At 37.3% G+C, this 20,343-nt stretch overlaps 1 pseudogene across 1 annotated transcript in view; it reads left to right on the forward strand.

The window, feature by feature from the left end:
- Positions 1-20,343, forward strand: part of LOC306664353 (mannosylglucosyl-3-phosphoglycerate phosphatase-like) — a 70,354-nt pseudogene that overhangs the window by 35,085 nt on the left and 14,926 nt on the right. Inside the window, exons 5-6 of the transcript in view lie at positions 612-758; positions 1,858-2,023. The product of the transcript in view is annotated as a mannosylglucosyl-3-phosphoglycerate phosphatase-like (transcript). The remainder of the gene's footprint in view (positions 1-611; positions 759-1,857; positions 2,024-20,343) is intronic.

The following is a 20,343-nucleotide window of genomic DNA, read 5'->3' on the forward strand; positions in this document are numbered from 1 at the left end:
TGACTTTTACATCAGCTTATAATGAAAAACATTCTTTTCTCCCTTCTTTCTTCTTGAATACCTCAAACTTAAGAGTTAAACTTCTATAGGCATTTGAAAGTCTTTGTCTTTTTTCAAGTACCCTATACATATTGGACAAACCGTAGTTCCTTAGAGGTGTATGTGGTGTGTTACATTTGTAAGAACTGATGGGAAATATAAACCAGGTTGTGTTTATGTCTTTGAATGCGTTGTTTCAAGTAACCTTTAGTACCTGAATTGGTTCTGTGGGAATAGAGCTCTCTATTCTGATTCCGGTTGGAGTATTAATGGATGACTTTATTTTGGATGATCTTGGTGTCAGGAACTGCTTTTTTATAGCAGTTTTCTGTTTCTCTAATGTGTAGGTGGTACCTCTTAAAATTTACGATAACCTGACTCTTTAAATGGCTTTGAAAAATAAATTATTGTTGGAATATGTATTATTTTGACATCTGTTTAGTACTATATTTGGAGAGGAAGAATTTATACATAGATTATCTGATTTTGGAGGTAAAGAAATGATTGAGTGGAGAAAAATTAATTTAAAAACTGAGAAATGTTTATTTTAGACATTTTTTTTCTTCTTTTAATATATGTTAGAAGAAGTTCTTTGCCCCATTGACATGGAATTAGATGGTCGTGAAATTACTGTGAGAAGATCTGAAAGCAATCTTGGGAATTTGGTAACTAATGCAATGTTAGAAGCTACTCGTGCTGATGTAGCACTACTAATTCAGGTGATTTCATTATTTAATTTAAAAAATAAACACAAAATGACTAAAATTATATTTTTTAAATGTATAATAACAGACCTTTTTGATACATACAAAGTCCTATTTCAAAATTCATTCCATTAACTTGATGAGATCAAGTTATGTTCAGGTACAGCATTTAGTGTTATGTATTCTATTTGAAAATCAAAGTGTCAATTTTTAAATTTTTGAATTTTTAATGAGATTTGATGAAATGTGTCCTCATCATTATCTCTCAAACTTGGTGTGCTATCAAGCCTTGCTGATATGAGAAGCAGTGGACTGAAATCTTTCATCTAAGTTTTTGTTCTTTATTACTTTTCCCTTCCTACCTGAGCAATAAGAGGAAATGGTGAGGGAAATCTTGTAGGGTGAATGGGGAACCTGTCCCTAACCTAACCATTTTTGTGCATTGTTAATTTGAAGTTGGCCTATCTTGTGTTAAGAGATATATAAGAATCTGTAGAAAATTTCTACAACTTCTTTGAAACAAGCCTTGATCCATATACTATAATCCAGACACTGTATACTCACAGTTACTATTGGGTGGATGACTTCAGAAATTTAGAATGTAACATCATTTAACTTCCTAGCTATAAATTTCTTTTAATGCCAACTCCACTGAAAATATGAGTATCTTAATCTTACATATGAATAAACAAGGTTAACTTGTGGAAATATTTCATAAGAGAAAAATTTGTTTAACTTTAAAATTATTAACAAAGTTTTTGTTGTTGTCAGTGGTGGAGATCTTTAAAAATAGATGGTCTTTGCTTTGGAATTTCTTAGGCATGGTCCTATCTGAAAGCAGGAAGTGAGGTAGTGGCTTTTCAATTGTCATATTCTGTAATTTAGGAGGAAGTGGTAGCTATCATGAAATTGAATCTTTAAAAAATGAATATGCTAGACATAATGACATGATTAAGATAGAAGTAAACATGTGAAGGAATTGGAAAAATAATTAGGAACTTTTGTCAGTGTGGTATATAACACTGAACTTTTGAACATAAGTCATCAAGGTGATATTTTTATGGAAGGAAATAAATCAAGATGCATATTACTTTTTTCCTTCAAATTACTATAGGTACACTCAGATCTGATTGAATACATCCAGCAGGGAATTTCACTTTGTATGATCTTTTGGCTGTTCTTCCCATAGTGGACCCAGTTTTAGTTGTTAGAGTAACAGGTTCACAGTTGCTTGAAGCACTTGAAAATGGGGTGTACAAGAACCCAGCTCTTGATGGAAGGTATGTGTAAACATTTTTACTAAGTGACAAACTCATTATTTTTTATAGAATGAAACTGAAAACACAGTTTCAATATGATTTAACATTTTTAAAATTTAAAATTTAAATTTTACACTGGGTGTGTACCTCAGTGGTAGTGCCCTGGCCTAGCATCTGTGAGGCCCTTGAGTTCAATCCCTATTACTACCAAAAAATAAAATGTATACTTGAATAGTTTTAGTAATTCACGGAGTTGTACAATTATTTTCACAATTTTAGAGTGTTTCATCACCCTCAAAGCTTCACTCACTCAAACCTCCCTGTACCAGGCAAATACCTTTCTACTTTACTATCTCTGTAAGTTTCCTTTCTGTACATTTCATATAAATGGAATTATATAATACATGGCTATTTTACTGACTTCTTGCTGTTAGTATGTTTTCAGGGTTTATCCGTGCTACAGCATGTATCAGAACTTTATTTCTTTTTGTTGCTGAGTAACATTCCATTGTATGATAATAACAAATGCATCTATTCATCAGTTGACAAACATTTGGATTGTTTCTACTTTTTGGCTATTATGAATGACAGTTGATGCACAAGTGTTTAGACATATTTTCATGTTTTTTGGGTATATACTTAGGAATAGAATTTCTTGATCATATGGTTAGTCCAATTTTTTTGAGAAACTGAGATTGTTTTCCAAAGTGGCTACATCATTTTACATTCTCTAGCATTGTATGAAGTTTTATTTTCTCCATTTCCTTGCCAGTACTTTGTTACCTTTTTGATAATAGCAATCCTAGAGAAATGGTATCTCATTTTATTTAGATTTGCATTTCTCTGATGGCTATTGATGTTGAGGATCTTTTCATGTGTGTATTGGCCATTTGTATATCTTCTTTTGAGAACGTCTATTTTTATATTTTGCCCTTTCAAAAGTGGGTTGTTGGATTTTGCTATTGAGTTATATAAGAGTTCTTTTTATCTTTTAGACAAAAATATCTTCTCAGATGTGATTTGTAAACTAGAGCACAAAAGTTTTTTTTTTAATTTTTGAGAAATAGTTATTTTTCTTTTGTTACTTGTCTTTTATTGCTATTTTATGAAACCATTGCCTAATCCAAGATCACAGAAATTTATACCTGTTTCTTCCAAGACTTCTATAATTTTAGCTCTTTCCTTTGGGTCTTTGATCCATTTTGGGTTGATTTTTGCATATGGTGTAAAATGGCGGTCCAACTTTTTTCTTTTACATGTAGATATGCAGTTGTTTGAGGTTGTTTGTTGAAAAGTCTGTTTTTCCCCACGGTATTGTCTTATTACTCCTGTTACAAGAGTTTACTGTATGTGTCAGGGTTTATTTCTGGCTTTTCATTGGGTTCTATTGATCTATCATGTCTGTCTTTATAGGTGATACCACAGTATCTTGATTATCTTTATAGTAAGTTTTAAAATCAGAAACTATGAATCCTTCAACACTGTTCTTTCAGGATTATTTTGACTGTTTTTGGTTCCTTGTATTCTTAAAATGAATTTTAGAAAATGGTTGTCAACTTCTGGGAAAAAAAAGGCAAATGGGCTTTTGATATGAATAAAGTTGAATCTGTAGCCCAATTTGGAGAGTATTGTCATCTTAACAATGTTAAATCTTTCAATTCAGCAGTGCAGAATGTTTTAACAATTGTTTAGTTCTTTTAATTTCTTTGTACAGTGTTCTGTAGTTTTCATATTATAATTCTTATACTTCTTTTATTACATTTATTCCTAAGTATTTTATTTTTAGATCTTTTGTAAATGGAATTGTTTTCTTAATTTTATTTTTTACTATTCATTGCTAATATATAGAAAGAAAATTGGTTTTTACATTGAGTTATTGAATCAGTTATGTTTTAACATCAACATTAACACTGTGTTGCTAATATGGTGAATAAACACAAAAACTTGTACTATAAATGGTTTCTCTGTGTATAGTTTAGGTGAAGTGCTTAGGAAGCTCTGTAAGCATCTTTTTCAAAAGTAGAAATGCTTATTTTCCACATTTAGTGCAGTTAAGAAGACTACATAGCTACTATCACTATTTTTCTAAGTAATCTCTTGATATTAAGTGGAGGCATGTATCCATCCACAAAGGGATTTAAAACATGATTTGTTTTGGGGGGGCAGGGGTGGGTACCAGGGATTTAACTCAGGAGCACCCAACTACTGAGCCACATCCCCAGCCATATATATTTTTTATTTTTTTATTTTTTTTATTTTCTATTTTTTTTTTTTTTTTTGTATTTTATTTAGAGGCAGGGTCTCACTGAGTTGGTTTAGCTGAGGCTCACTTTTGCCGAGGCTGGCTTTGAATTTGTGATCCCTGTCTCAGCCTCCCAAGCTCTGGGATTAGAGGCGTGCCTGGCTTCAATCATGGTTTTTAACTGAGCCTAGTTTAGAGCCTAGCCTCTAAACTTTATTTAGATTGTTGGCTTTCTTTCAACCTGTACTTAAATTATTTGACCTTATAGCTCCTTATCTTATGCCCTCCTTTCCAGTGTTATTTTCTCTAGGGAAGTTTTGGAGATGAGTAGAAATAGATTTTATGAGATTTGCATATATTCTGGTTCTGAGGCAGTTCTTTCTTTTGGAGTTCCACTGGTATAAATTTATTCTATGTCATTTGCTTTTTAAATTATCTACTGTACCAAAAATAGTATCTTTCATATAGTAAGGCATTTCTTAGACTGGTAACTGATTTTATAGGATTGCATGGAATTAGCGAAAGCACCCAGAAACCACTTCAGATGCGAAAACTCACACAAGAGATTTTATTAAGCAAACAGGCAGTGTCTCCCTGCAGGGTGAGAGAGAAAAAATGAGAGAAAAAAGAGAGAGTGCATGTGCATGTGCATGTGATTGAGAGAGTGAAAGCCAGGAGGAGAGAGCATGAAAGGGAGGAGAGAGAGAGAAAACGGCAAGGGAGCTATTCTTAAGTAGTTCGCAGGCTAATAACAGACCAATGACTGATGAGAATGTTCACAGGCTGACAATCTGGACCAGTGACTGCCAAGAATGTTCACAGGCTAATGAGTGGACCAATGGCTGCTGAGAATGTTCACAGGCTGACAAGTGGACCAATAGCTGGCTGGGATGTTCACAGACTGACAATCTGGATTATAAAATGGTGTGGGGGAGGGAGAATAATAGCAGATCTGATGCCAACAATTAGGAGGAGGCAAATTAATATTTTGGCCTATTTTTCTGGAACAATGGCTAAGTGTGGAGGTCCTGTAGGAATATAAGGGATTTTTTTTTTTTTTTGAGTCAAAACTTAAAAAAAAAATTGAAAAACTCTATCCAGTAGCTCAGATTTTACCTTGGTCAAGTGGGTGTTAGCCAAATATTAAGATGCTAGTTTGGTAGGATTAAGAGAATCCAACTATTATGTATAACTATAATGCACCAATAAAAATTTGGAAAAAAAATGAGCTAAGAAGCATTAAAAGATTTAAAAAATGGTATTCAGAAGTGTGCAGTAATAACAAAGAGATAATATGTCATCCACAGAGAAGTGATTTCTAGACCCTTATCAGTGAAAGCTGATCTGAAATTGTTGACATGCTTTTATTTGCTTGGAGGTGGCCTTAACTTGCATTATTCTGTCTGTTGGCATTAGTTAGGTTGGGATGGAGAAACTGACACAAATGCCAAAATCAAGCCAGGTTCGGGCACAAGAGTGTCTTAGGTTATCATAAATAATCATGAAAATTCTGTGTACATAAACTTTTATATTTAGTCCTAATTAATAATATATATTGGCAGGAAAATACTCAGTAATTTTGACTCTGGGTCTGTTATTATGAAAAGCCATATTTTTCCAGCTAAGGGTTAACTATTATTTTTTTTTTATTTGTACCAGGGATTGAACCCAGGTATGCTTAACCACTGAGCCACATCCCCATCCCTTTTTTAATATATATTTTTATTTTGAGACAGGGTCTCATTGAGTTGTTAGGGCCTTGCTAATTTGCTGAGGCTGGCTTTGAACTCATGATCCTAGTGCCCCAGCCTCCTGAGCTGCTGGGATTGCAGGTAAAGTTTCTTCATACATTCTCGATGAGAGTTGTTTGCGAGCTTATGTGGCTTGTTAATATTTTCTTCCAGTCTGTAGTTTGTATTTTCATCTCCCTAATAGGGTTTTTCCTAGTGAGTTTTTTTTTTCAATTTATTTTTATTTAAACAAATGGGATACATCTTGTTTCTCTGTTTATACATGAAGTAGAGGCATACCATATATGTAATCATACATTTACCTAGGGTAATTGTTTTTGACTCATTCTGTTATTTTTTTCTCCCCCCACCCTCCCATCCCTCTTTTCCCTTTATACAGTCACGCCTATCTCCATTCTTGCCTCCCTCCCACCCCCCATTATGTGTCATCATCCACTTATCAGCGAGATCATTTGTCCTTTGGTTTTTTGAGATTGGCTTATCTCACTTAGCATGATAGTCTCCAATTTCATCCATTTCACTCCAAATGCCATAATTTTATTATTCTTTATGACTAATATTCATATATACATATATATATATATATATATCAGTTTCTTTATCCATTCATCAATTGAAGGGCATCTAGGTTGGTTCCACATGCTGGCTATTGTGAATTGAGCAGCTATGAACATTATTGTGGCTGTTTCTCTGTAGTATGCTGATTTTAAGTCCTTTGGGTATAGGCCAAGGAGTGGGATAGCTGGGTCAAATGGTGGTTCCATTCCAAGCTTTCTGAGGAATCTCCACACTGCTTTCCAGAGTGGCTGCACTAATTTGCAGCCCTACCAGCAATGTATGAGTGAACCTTTTTCCCCACATCCTCACCAACACCTATTGTTGCTAGTATTCTTGATAATCACCATTCTAATTGGGGTGAGATGGAATCTAGGGTGGTTTTGATTTGCATTTCCCTTATTACTAGAGATGTTGACATTTTTTCATATGTCTGTTGATTGCTTATAGATCTTCTGTGAAGTGTCTGTTCATATCCTTAGCCCATTTCTTGATTGGATTATTTGTATTCTTGGTGTAGAGTTTTTTGAGTTCTTTATATATTCTGGAAATTAATGCTCTATCTGAAGTATGAGTGGCAAAGATTTTCTCCCACTCTGTAGGTTCACTCTTCACATTACTGATAGTTTCCTTTGCTGAGAGAAAGCTTTTTAGTTTGAATCTATCCGAGTTATTGATTCTTGCTTTTATTTCTTGTGCAATGGGAGTCCTGTTAAGGAAGTCTGATCCTAAGCCGACATGTTGAAGATTTGGACCTACTTTTTCTTCTATAAGATGCAGGGTCTCTGGTCTGATTCCCAGGTCCTTTATCCATTTTGAGATGACTTCTGTGCAGGGTGAGAGATAGGGATTTAGTTTCATTCTGTTGCATATGGATTTCCAGTTTTCCCAGCACCATTTGTTGAAGAGGCTATCTTTTCTCTATTGCATATTTTGGCCCTTTTGTCTAGTATGAGAAAATTGTATTTATTTGGGTTTGTGTCCCTGTCCTCTATTCTGTACCATTCATATACCTGTCTGTTTTGGTGCCAATATCATGCCGTTTTTGTTACTATTGCTTTGTAGTGTAGGTGAAGTTCTGGTATTGCGATGCCCACTGTTTCATTCTTCCTGCTAAGGATTGCTTTAGATATTTTGGGTTTCTTATTCTTCCAGATGAATTTCTTGATTGCTTGCTCTATTCTTGTGAAGTATATAATTGGGATTTTAATTAGAATTGCATTGAATCTGTATAGCACTTTTGGTAGTATGACCATTTTGACAATATAAGTTCTGTCTATCCAAGAATATGGGAGATCTTTCCATCTTCTAAGGTTTTCTTTAATTTCTTTCTTTACTGTTCTGTGGTTCTCATTGTAGAGGTCTTTCCCTCTTTTGTGAGATTGATTCCCAAGTATTTTATTTTATTTTCGAGGTTATTGTGAATGGGGTAGCTTTCCTAAATTCTCTTTCTGAAGATTCATCACTTATGTATAAAAATGCATTAGGTTTATAAGCATTGATCTTATATACTGCTACTTTACTGAATTCACTTTTGAGTTCTAAAAGTTTTCTGGTGGAATTTCCCGGTTCCTCTAAATATATAATCATGTCATCAGCAAATAGGGATAGTTTGAGTTTTTCTTTTCCTATTCATATCCCTTTAATTTCCTTGGTCTGTCTAATTGCTATGGCTAGAATTTCAAGGACAATGTTGAATAGAAGTGGTGAAAGAGGGCATCCCTGCTTTGTTCTGGTTTTTTAAGGGGAATGCTTTCAGTTTTTCACCATTTCGAATGATATTGGCCATGTGCTTAGCATAGATGGCCTTTACAATATTGAGGAATGTTCCTACTATCCCTATTTTTTCTAGTGTTTTGAGCATGAAGGGGTGCTGTATTTTATCGAATGCTTTTTCTGTATCTATTGCAATAATCATGTGATTCTTGACTTTAAATCTGTTGATATGGTGAATTACATTTATTGATTTCCGGATGTTTAACCAACCTTGCATCCCTAGGATAAAACCCACTTGATCGTGGTGTACTATCTTTTTAATATATTTTTGTATGTGATTTGCTAAGATATTGTTGAGAATTTTTGCATCGATGTTCATTAAGGATATTGGTCTGAAATTTTCTTTCCTATATGTGTCTGTCTGGTTTAGGTATCAGGGTGATATTAGCTTCATAGAATGAGTTTGGGAGGGTTCCCTCCTCTTCTATTTCATGAAATACTTTGGGAAGTATTGGAATGAGCTCTTCTTTAAAGGTTTTATAGAACTCGGCTGAGAATCCATCTGGTCCTGTACTTTTCTTTGTTGGTAGGCTTTTGATGACTTCTTCTGTTTCATTACTTGAAATTGATCTATTTAAATTGTGTATGTCCTCCTGGTTCAGTTTAGGTAATTCATATGTCTCTAGAAACCTGTTGATGTCTTTGAGATTCTTCTATTTTTTTGGAGTATACATTTTCAAAATAGCTTCTAATTATGTTTTGTAATTCACTCTTGTTGTTGCGCTATTTCCTTGTTCATTCCGAATTTTAGAAATTTGGGTTTTCTCTCTTTCTCTTTGTTAGTGTGACTAAGGGTTTATCAATTTTGTTTATTTCTTCAAAGAACCAACTATTTATTTTGTCAATTTTTTTGATTGTTTCAGTTTCATTGATTTCAGCTCTGATTTTAACTATTTCCTGTCTTCTACTATTTTTGGTGTTGCTCTTTTCTTTTTCTAGGGCTTTGAGCTGTAGTGTTAGGTCGTTTATTTGTTGATTTTTTTCTTCTTTTATTGAATGCACTCCATGAAATAAATTTTCCTCTAAGAACTGCTTTCATAGTGTCCCAGAGATTTTGATATGATGTTTCTTTGTTCTCATTTACCTCTAAGAATTTTTTAAATTTCCTTCTTGATGTCTTCTGTTATCCATTCATCTTACAATAGCATGTTATTTATTCTCTAGGTGTTGGAGTAGTTTCTGTTTTTTATTCTGTCATTTATCTCTAATTTCAATCCACTGTGATCTGATAGAACACAAGGTAGTATCTCTGTCTTCTTGTACTTGCTAACATTAGCTTTGTGGCATAAAATATGGTCTATTTTAGAGAAGGATCCATGTGCTGCTGAGCAGAAAGTGTATTCGCTCTTTGTTGGATGGTATATTCTATAAATGTTGGTTAAGTCTAAATTATTATTTGTTTTATTAAGATCTATGGTTTCTTTCTTCAATTTTTGTTTGGAGGATCTGTCCAGTGGTGTGAGAGGTGTGTCGAAATTGCCTAGTATTATTGTGTTGTGGTCTATTTGATTTCTGGAATTGAGAAGGTTTTGTTTGATGTATATGGATGAGCAACTCTTTGGGGCATAGATTTATGATTGTTATGTTTTGCTTTTTTATGTTTCCCTTAAGCAGTATGAAATGTCCTTCTTTATCCTTTCTAACTAAATTTGGCTTGAATTCCACATTATGTGATATGAGGATGGATACTTTGACCTTTTTTACTATGTCCATGTGCATGGTATGTTTTTTCCCATCCTTTCTCCTTTAGTCTGTGTGTATCACTTTCTGTGAGATGAGTCTCTTGCAGACAGCAAATTGTTGCATCTTTCTTTTTAATCCAATCCGCCAGTCTGTGTGTTTTGATTGATGAATTCAGGACATTAACATTCAGGGTTTATTATTATTGAGATATGATTTATATTCCCGGTCATGGCTCATTTTTTTTTTTTTTTGACACGACTTGATTTCTCCTTTATTTGGGTGTTCCTTTATGGTAGTTCCTCCCTTTGCTGATTTGCATTGTTGTTTTTCATCTCTTCCTCATGGAATAGTTTGCTGAGAATGTTCTATAATGCTGGCTTTCTTTTTGTAAATTCCTTTAGCTTTTGTTTATCATGGAATGATTTTATTTCATCATCAAATCTGAAGGTAAGTTTTGCTGGGTGTAAGATTCTTGGTTGGCATCCATTTTCTTTCAGGGCTTAAAAATGTTGTTCCAGGCCCTTCTAGCTTTTAGAGTCTGGAATTGAAAAATCTGTGATATCCGTATTGGTTTCCCCCTGAATGTAATTTGGTTCTTTTCTCTCACAGCCTTTAAACTTGTCTTTATTTTGTATGTTAGCTATTTTCATTATAATGTGCCTTGGTGTGGGTCTGTTGTAATTTTGTGTATTTGGAGTCCTATAAGCCTCTTGTACTTGATTTTCCATTTCATTCTTCAGATTTGGGAAATTTTCTGATATTATTTCATTGAATAGATTGTTCATTCCTTTAGTTTGTTTCTCTGAGCCTTCCTCAATCCCAATAATTCTTAAACTTGGCCTTTTCATGATATCCCCAAATTCTTGTAGATTCTGTTCATGATCTCTTACCATCTTCTCTGTTTGGTCAACTTTGTTTTCAAGATTAAATATTTTGTCTTCGATGTCTGAGGTTCTGTATTCCAGGTGTTCTATCCTATTGGTTATGTTTTCTGTGGAGTTTTTAATTTGGTTTATTTTTTCCTTCATTTCAAAGATTTGTATGTTTTTTTTAAAATATCTCTAAAACTCTTTATTGAAATGATCTTTTGCCTCTTGTATTTGCTCTTTTAACTGTTGATTGGTACGATTATTCAGTGCCTGCATTTGCTCTTTCATCTCATCATTCAATACCTGCATTTGCTCTTTGATCTCATTTGCTTCCCTGATTGTTTTAATTATGTATATTTGAACTCTCTTTCTGACATTTTATGCCATGCTGTCATTGGATTTTATTGCTATACCATCTAGATTTTTTTGGGACATTTTCTTCCCTTGTTTTCTCATATTGCTCCGGTATCTACCTGTCTAGTAGTGAACCTCTGGGATATTGCAGATTTCCTCTATTGACTAATATTGTCTCTGTTGATTTCCAATAACTCACCTCTTAGCCTTCAGTAGCCTGAAGTCTTGGAGGAACTTGATGATGCAGTGCTCCACAAGGAAGCTGCCCCTCTAGGGGTGGTGGCCTTCAGGATGGGGTATATTTCCTGGTGGGGAAGTTTTGCCTGGCAGCTCTCTTCTGAGAAGTTCCCTTCGGTTTAGAACTACCACCTGGACTGGGAAGTCCTCCTCTGTGATGTTCCCAGGGGTCCTGGCCTACCGCCTGGCCTGGGGAGCCCAGCCCTCTGAGGGACTTCCTCGCTGAGCGACCCTCCTCTGCTAGGTTCACTGGGGACCGTAGCTACTACCTGGGCCTCAGACCCTCACTTTGTGTCGAAACCTCTCACTGTATGGCCCTCCTCTGCAATGCTCCCGGTAGACTGAGTTCTCGGCTCCAGCAGGGGAGTCTTACTGGGCCACTCTACTCCACTAAGTGCCCTTCATTTCGGGACTCCCATCCAGGGAGCCCGACCAGCGGGAGAGACTCACCCAGTGGCTCTGAATTGGTCCTGAGTCTCTCAATACCTCCTCTTCTTGACTCCTGGGTCTTGTCACAGGTCCTCTAGCTTCCTGTAGGTGTCTCAGGAAGGGAGCTGCCCTTCAAATGATGATGACCACGCCCTCAGGAATAATTCAAAATGCCTGCACCAGCCTATAAAGAAGCCTCTGGCTAGCTCCATGATGCAGGCAGGCTGGCTTGTCTGCTGGTTTGCTCAGAGATGGTGACAGACCTCGGTGTGGTGGTTGGGCGGGTCACTCAGTGATGGTGTCTGTCTTCAGCCTGGTGGTTGGGCGGGTTGGCTGCCCGCGACCTAGCTCTGCAAGGCAGGAAGGTTGGGTGCCCACTGGTTACTTCTGAGATGCAGATGGCCTGACTCACCCGCCAGCTCGCTCCAAGACTGCAACTAATCAGTGATGGCGCCCGTCCATGGTCTCTTAGTAGGTTTTTGATAAAGTTCAATTAATTGATTTTTTTAATACATTTTACTTTTGGTTCATGTCTGTGAACTCTTCACCAAACCTTTGTTCTGAAGATATTCTCCTACGTTTTCTTCTAGAAGTTTTATAATATTATGTGTTAGGTTTAAATCTGTGATTCATTTAAAATGTTAAACATTTTATAAGGTGTGATAGTTCTATTGAGTTGTATTTTTTGTTTGTTTTTGCCTGTGGATAACTTATTTTTCTGGTGTCATTTACTGTCTTTTCTTGAGTTACTTGTGTACTGTTGCAGAAAATTAGTGATTATGCGGTCCTATTTTTGTGTTCTGTATTTATGTCCATTGATCAATGTGTTCTCTGTCAACACCACATAGACTTGATATATATTAAATGTCTTTTTTTATTGTAAACAAATGGGATACATGTTATTTCTCTGTTTGTACATGGTGTAAAGGCATACCATTTGTGTAATCATAAATTTACATAGGGTAATGTTGTTTGATTCATTCTGTTTTTTTCCCCTTCCCCCCATCCCTCCCACCCCTCTTTTCCCTCTATACAGTCGTTCCTTCCTTCATTCTTGCCCCCCTCCCTAACCCTAACTCTAGCCCTAACACTAACCCTCCCTCCCCCCATTATGTGTCGTCATCATCCACTTATTAGCGATATCATTCGTCCTTTGGTTTTTTGAGATTGGCTTATCTCACTTAGCATGATATTCTCCAGTTTCATCCATTTGCCTGCAAATGCCATAATTTTATCATTCTTTATGGCTGAATACTATTCCATTGTATATATACCACAGTTTCTTTATCCATTTATCAATTGAAGGACATCTAGGTTAGTTCCACAATCTGGCTATGGTGAATTGAGCAGCTATGAACATTGATGTGGCTGTATCTCTGTAGTATGCTGATTTTAAGTCCTTTGGGTATAGACCAAGGAGTGGAATAGCTGGGTCAAATGGTGGTTCCATTCCAAGTTTTCTAAGGAATCTCCACACTGCTTTTCCAGAGTGGCTGCACTAATTTGCAGCCCCACCAGCAATGTATGAGTGTACCTTTCTCCCCACATCCGCTCCAACACCTGTTGTTTCTTGTATTCTTGATAATTGCCATTTTAATTGGAGTGAGATGGAATCTTAGGGTGGTTTTGATTTGCATTTCTCTTATTACTAGAGATGTTGAACATTTTTCCATATGTTTGTTGATTGCTTGTAGATCTTCTTCTGTGAAGTGTCTATTCATTTTCTTAGCCCATTTGCCAATTGGATTATTTGTATTCTTGGTTTAGAGTTTTTTGAGTTCTTTATAGATTCTGGAGATTAGTGCTCTATCTGAAGTATGAGTGGCAAAGATTTTGCCCACTCTGTAGGCTCTTTCTTCGCATTGCTGATAGTTTCCTTTGCTGAGAGAAAGCTTTTTAGTTTGAATCTATCCCAGTTATTGATTCTTGCTTTTATTTCTTGTGCTATGGGAGTCCTGTTGAGGAAGTCTGGTCCTAAGACGACATGTTGAAGATCTGGACCTACTTTTTCTTTTATAAGATGCAGGGTATTTGGTCTGATTCTGAGGTCCTTAATCCATTTTGAGTTTAGTTTCATGCATGGTGAGAGATATGGGTTTAGTTTCATTCTTTTGCACAATGATTTCCAATTCTCCCAGCACCATTTGTTGAGGAGGCTATCTTTTCTCCATTGCATATTTTTGGCCCCTTTGTCTAGTGTGAGAAAATTGTATTTATTTGGGTTTGTGTCCATGTCCTCTATTCTGTACCATTGATCTACCTGTCTATTTTGGTACCAGTACCATGCCATTTTTGTTACCGTTGCTTTGTAGTAGAGTTGAAGATCTGGTATTGCGATACCCCCTGCTTCACTCCTCCTGTTAAGGATTGCTTTAGCTATTCTGGGTTTCTTATTCTTCCAGATGAATTTCAAAATTGCTTGCTCTATTTCTGTAAGGTACATCATTGGGATTTTAATTGGAATTGCATTGAATCTGTATAGCACTTTAGGTAGTATGGCCATTTTGACAATATTAATTCTTCCTATCCATGAACATGGAAGATCTCTCCATCTTCTAAGGTTTTCTTTAATTTCTTTCTTTAGTGTTCTGTAGTTCTCATTGTAGAGGTCTTTCACCTCTTTTGTGAGATTGATTCCCAAGTATTTTATTTTTTTCGAGGCTATTGTGAATGGGGTAGTTTTCCTAATTATTCTTTCCAAAGATTCATCACTTATGTATAAAAATGCATTAGATTTATGTGCATTGATCTTATATCCCGCTACTTTACTGAATTCACTTATGAGTTCTAAAAGTTTTCTGGTGGAAGTTTCTGGTTCCTCTAAGTATATAATCATATCATCAGCAAATAGGGATAGTTTGAGTTCTTCTTTTCCTATTCGTATCCCTTTAATTTCTTTGGTCTGTCTAATTGCTCTGGCTAGAGTTTCAAGGACAATATTGAATAGAACTGGTGAAAGAGGGCATCCCTGCCTTGTTCCAGTTTTTTGGGGGGAATGCTTTCAGTTTTTCACCATTTCGAATGATATTAGCCATGGGCTTAGCATAGATGGCCTTTACAATGTTAAGGAATGTTCCCACTATCCCTATTTTTTCTAGTGTTTTGAGCATGAAGGGGTGCTGTATTTTATCAAATGCTTTTTCTGCATCTATTGAAATAATCATGTGATTCTTGACTTTAAGTCTATTGATATGGTGAATTACATTTATTGATTTCCAGATGTTGAACCAACCTTGCATCCCTGGGATGAAGCCCACTTGATCATGGTGCACTATCTTTTTAATATGTTTTTGTATGAGATTTGCTAAAATTTTATTGAGAATTTTTGCGTCGATGTTCATTAAGGATATTGGTCTGAAGTTTTTTTTCCTCGATGTGTCTCTGTCTGGTTTAGGTATCAGTGTGATATTGGCTTCATAGAATGAGTTTGGGAGGGTTCCCTCCTCTGCTATTTTATGGAATACTTTGAGAAGTATTGGAATGAGTTCTTCTTTAAAGGTTGTGTAGAACTCGGCTGAGAACCCATCTGGTCCTGTACTTTTCTTTGTTGGTAGGCTTTTGATGACTTCTTCTGTTTCATTACTTGAAATCGATCTATTTAAATTGTGTATGTTCTCCTCGTTCAGTTTAGGCAATTCATATGTCTCTAGAAACCTGTTGAAGTCTTCGAAATTTTCTATTTTGTTGGGAGTATAGATTTTCAAAATAGCTTCTAATTACGTTTTGTATTTCAATCATGTCTGTTGTGATATTTCCTTGTTCATTCCAAATTTTAGTGATTTGGGTTTTCTCTCGTCTTCTCTTTGTTAGTGTAGCTAAAGGTTTATCAATTTTGTTTATTTTTTCGAAGAACCAACTATTTATTTTGTCAATTTTTTGTATTGTTTCTTTTGTTTCAATTTCATTGATTTCAGCTCTGATTTTAACTATTTCCTGTCTTCTACTACTTTTGGTGCTGGTGTGTTCTTCTTTTTCTAGGGCTTTGAGCCGTAGTGTTAGGTCGTTTATTTGTTGAGTTTTACTGTTTTTATTAAATGGGCTCCACGAAATAAATTTTCCTCTAAGTACTGCTTTCATAGTGTCCCAGAGATTTTGATATTATTTTCTTTGTTCTCATTTACCTCTAAGAATTTTTAAATTTCCTTCCTAATATCTTCTGTTATCCATTCATCATATAAGAGCATATTGTTTAATCTCTAGGTGTTGGAGTAGTTTCTGTTTTTTACTCTTTCATTTATTTCTAACTTCAATCCATTATGATCTGATAGAATACAAGGTAGTGTCTCTATCTTCTTGTATTTGCTAACATTAGCTTTGTGGCATAATATATGGTCTGTTTTAGAGAAGGACCATGTGCTGCTGAGAAGAAAGTGTATTCGCTCTTGGTTGGATGCTATACTCTATAAATGTCTGTTAAGTCTAAATTATTGAGATCTATAGTTTCTTTGTTCAATTTTTGTTTGGAGGATCTTTCCACTGGTGAGAGAGGTGTGTTAAAATCACCTAGTATTATTGTGTTATGGTCTATTTGGTTTCTGAAATTGAGAAGGATTTGTTTGACATACATGGATGAGCCACTGTTTGGGGCATAGGTGTTTATTATTGTTATATCTTGCTGATTTATGGTTCCCTTAAGCAGTATGAAATGTCCTTCTTTATCCCTTCTGACTAACTTTGACTTGAAGTCCACATTATCTGAAATGAGGATGGATACTCCAGCTTTTTTGCTGAGTCCATGTGCATGGTATGTTTTTCCCCATCCTTTCACCTTTTGTCTATAGGTATCTTTTTGTATGAGGTGAGTCTCTTGCAGGCAACATATGTTGGATCTTTCTTTTTAATCCAATCTTCCAGTCTGTGTCTTGTGATTGATGAATTCAGGCCATAAACATTCAGGGTTATTATTGAGATATGATTTGTATTCCTGCTCATTTGGTTCATTTATTTTATTTTATTTATTTATTTGACATGACTTGGTTCCTCCTTTATTTGACAATTTCCTTAGGATAATTCCTCCCTTTGCTGATTTGCATCTTTGTTTTTCATCTCTTCCTCATGGAATATTTTGCTGAGAATGTTCTGTAATGCTGGCTTTCTTTTTGTAAATTCCTTTAGCTTTTGTTTATCATGGAATGATTTTATTTCATCATCAAATCTGAAGGTAAGTTTTGCTGGGTATAAGATTCTTGGTTGGCATCCATTTTCTTTCAGGGCTTGAAAAATGTTGTTCCAGGCCCTTCTAGCTTTTAGGGTCTGGATTGAAAAATCTGCTGATACCCGTATTGGTTTCCCCCTGAATGTAAATTGATTCTTTTCTCTCACAGCCTTTAAACTTCGGTCTTTATTTTGTATGTTAGGTATTTTCATTATAATGTGCCTTGGTGTGTGTCTGTTGTAATTTTGTGTATTTGGAGTCTTATAAGCCTCTTGAACTTGATTTTCCATTTCATTCTTCAGATTTGGGAAATTTTCTGATATTATTTCATTGAATAAATTCTTCATTCCTTTGGCTTGTTTCTCTAGGCCTTCCTCAATCCCAATAATTCTTAAATTTGGCCTTTTCATGATATCCCATAGTTCTTGTAGATTCTGTTCATGATTTCTTACCATCTTCTCTGTTTGTCCATCTTTGTTTTCAAGGTTAAATATTTTGTCTTCAATGTCTGAGGTTCTGTATCCCAGGCATTCTATCCTACTCGATATGCTTTCTCTGGAGTTCTTAATTTGGTTTATTGTTTCCTTCATTTCAAGGATTTCTGTTTGGTTTTTTTTCAATATCTCTAACTCTTTATTGAAATGATCTTTTGCTTCCTGTATTTGCTCTTTTAACTGTTGATTGGTGTGATCATTCAATGCCTGCATTTGCTCTTTCATCTCATCATTCAGTGCCTGCATTTGCTCTTTTATCTCATCATTTGCTTCCCTGATCATTTTAATTATGTACATTCTGAACTCCTTTTCTGTCATTCCTTCTGCCATGCTGTCATTGAGTTTTATTGATGTAACATCTAGATTTGTTTGGGGCATTTTCTTACCTTGTTTTCTCATATTGTTCAGGTATCAGTGGACCGCTGAAATATTGCAGATTTCCTCTATTGACTTACAGTGTCCCTGAAAATTTCTAGTATATCCCCTCTTAATCTTCAGTAGGCTGAAGTCTTGGAGGAAGTTGATAGTGCAGTGCTCCACAAGGAAGCTGCCTCTCTAAGGGTGGTGGCCTTCAGATGGGGTATATTCCCTGTTAGTGGGCAGAGGTGCCTCCACCTGTTGACCAATGGTCATCAAAAGGGGAACTAGGCTGTGGGCTGAGGCAAGGTCTGTTTGGGCCTGTGTCTCTGGTTTTACCATCCTTGTGGGATAACCTCACCAGGCAGGGAAGACTCACCCGATGGGGGGGTCTCGCTGGTCAGCTTCCCTCCTAGAGGTTCCCGTCAATCTACAGCTACTGCCTGGGCTGGGCTGCCTTCCTCTGCAACGTTCCCAGGGGCCCAGACCTACCTCCAGGGCCTGGGAGCCTCACCCTTCGCAGACGAGTCTCCTTAGACTGCCTTTCCTCAGAGAATCTGCCCGCAGTCCTGGAACCTTTGCTCCGCCCCTAAGCGTGTCTCTGTGTGGCTCTTCCACCAAGAAGCCTCCTAGTTCCTGGGACCCTGCTCTGCACCTAATCGCCTGGCTATGTGGCCCCTCCTCTGAGCAGCCACCTGGAGCTGTGTACCATCCCTCCGAGACCCAGCGACCCGCCGCACGCCTCTTCCTCCGGACAGCCGCCTTGTGTTCTGGAGCGGTTACTAGGAGACCAAGCAACTCACTGCTTGCCTCCTCCCCCCGCCAACCGCCCGTAGCCCTGGGCAGTCACTTTGAGTCCAAGTGACCCGCCCCGTTCCTCCTTCTCCTCCAGGCAGCCCCCCAGGTATTCAGGAGCGGTCGCTGCTCTGAGTCGCTGTGAGTCCAAGTGACCTGCTGCACGCCTCCTCTGGGCAGCCGCCCGGAGCTCTGGTGTGGCTGCTCGAGACCAAGCGACCCGCCGCGCTCCTTCTCCAGGCAGCCCCCTAGTGTTCAGGAGCGGTCGCTTTGAGTCCAAACAACTCACCACTCGCCTCCTCCTCTGAGCAGCCTCCTGGAGCTCTAATGCAGTCACTCAAGTCCAAGGAACCCGCTGCGCTTCTCCTCCTCCTCCGGGCCGGTACCTGGTGTTCAGAAGGGATCGCTCTGAGTCCAAACAGCTCACTGCACAGCTCCCCCTCTGGGAACCACTTGTAGCTCTGGCACAGTCACTCCAAGTCCAAGTGACCCGCCATGTTCCTCCTCCTCCTCCTCAGGGCAGGCCCTGGTGTTCAGGAGTGGTGGCTTTGAGTCCAAACAGCTCACCGCGCAGCTCCTCCTCTGGCAACTGCCTGCAGCTCTGGTGCAGTCGCTCCGAGTCCAAGTGGCTGAGCTCCTCCTCCTCCTCCTCCTCCGGGCAGTCCCGGTGTTCAGGAGTGGTCACTCTGAGTCCAGACAGCTCTCCTCACTGCTCCTCCTCTGGGCAGCTGCCTGGAGCCCCAGTGGTTGCTCCTAGTCCCAGTGCTGTGCTGAGCAGCCTCCTCTAGGATGCTCCCAGTTGTCGAGTTCACTGCTCCAGCAGGGGGAGGGTGTCTCACTGGGCAGCTCTACTTCACAAAGTTCCCTGTGTTCCGGAACTATCGCCCCATCCGGGATCCCTCCCCAACGGGAGAGACTCACCCGGCTGCTTTGAGTTGGTCCCAAGTCTCTCAGTATCTCCTCTTTTGAATCCTGAGTCCTGGAGCAACATGAAATGCAGCCACCCTCTAGTTCGCCATCTTGATAAACCCCTATTATATAAGTCTTAACACCATTTTATTTTTTCTCAAAATTGTTTTAATGATTTTAATTCATTCACCTTTCCATATTAATTGTAGAATGAATTATCTACAGCAACAAAATGTATTGCTGAGATTTTTAATAGAAATTATGTTAATCCTGTATCAGTTTAGGGAGAATTGACATCTTCACTGTCATGAATCTTCCAGTCCACAATTGTGGTATGTCTACATTTTATTTAGTTTTTCTTTGATTGTATTTTGTAGTTTTCAGCATACAAGTCCTGTACATATTTTGTTAGGGTTACACCTGAGAATTTCATTGTTATGCACTGTTGTAAAGAGTTTATATTTTAATTTTGGTTTCAGTCTGCCTATCGATATATAGAAATATCATTGAATTTTGAATGATGATCTTATACCTTGCAACCTTACCAGTTCTAGGAGCATATTTGTATGCTCCTTCAGATAATCTTTGCTAACCATGTGTCATTAAAATTTTGCAAATATGCAAAAATTTCTTCATTTACAGACTTTTCTTGTCTTATTGCACTGGCTTAGATGACTAGCACTATATTCAGTAGAGTTGGTGTGAGCAGATATCTTTGTCCTGATTTTAGGGAGG

This window comes from Sciurus vulgaris (genome assembly GCF_902686455.1).
Source record: "Sciurus vulgaris genome assembly, chromosome: 6".
In the NCBI taxonomy this organism is placed as follows: domain Eukaryota; kingdom Metazoa; phylum Chordata; class Mammalia; order Rodentia; family Sciuridae; genus Sciurus; species Sciurus vulgaris.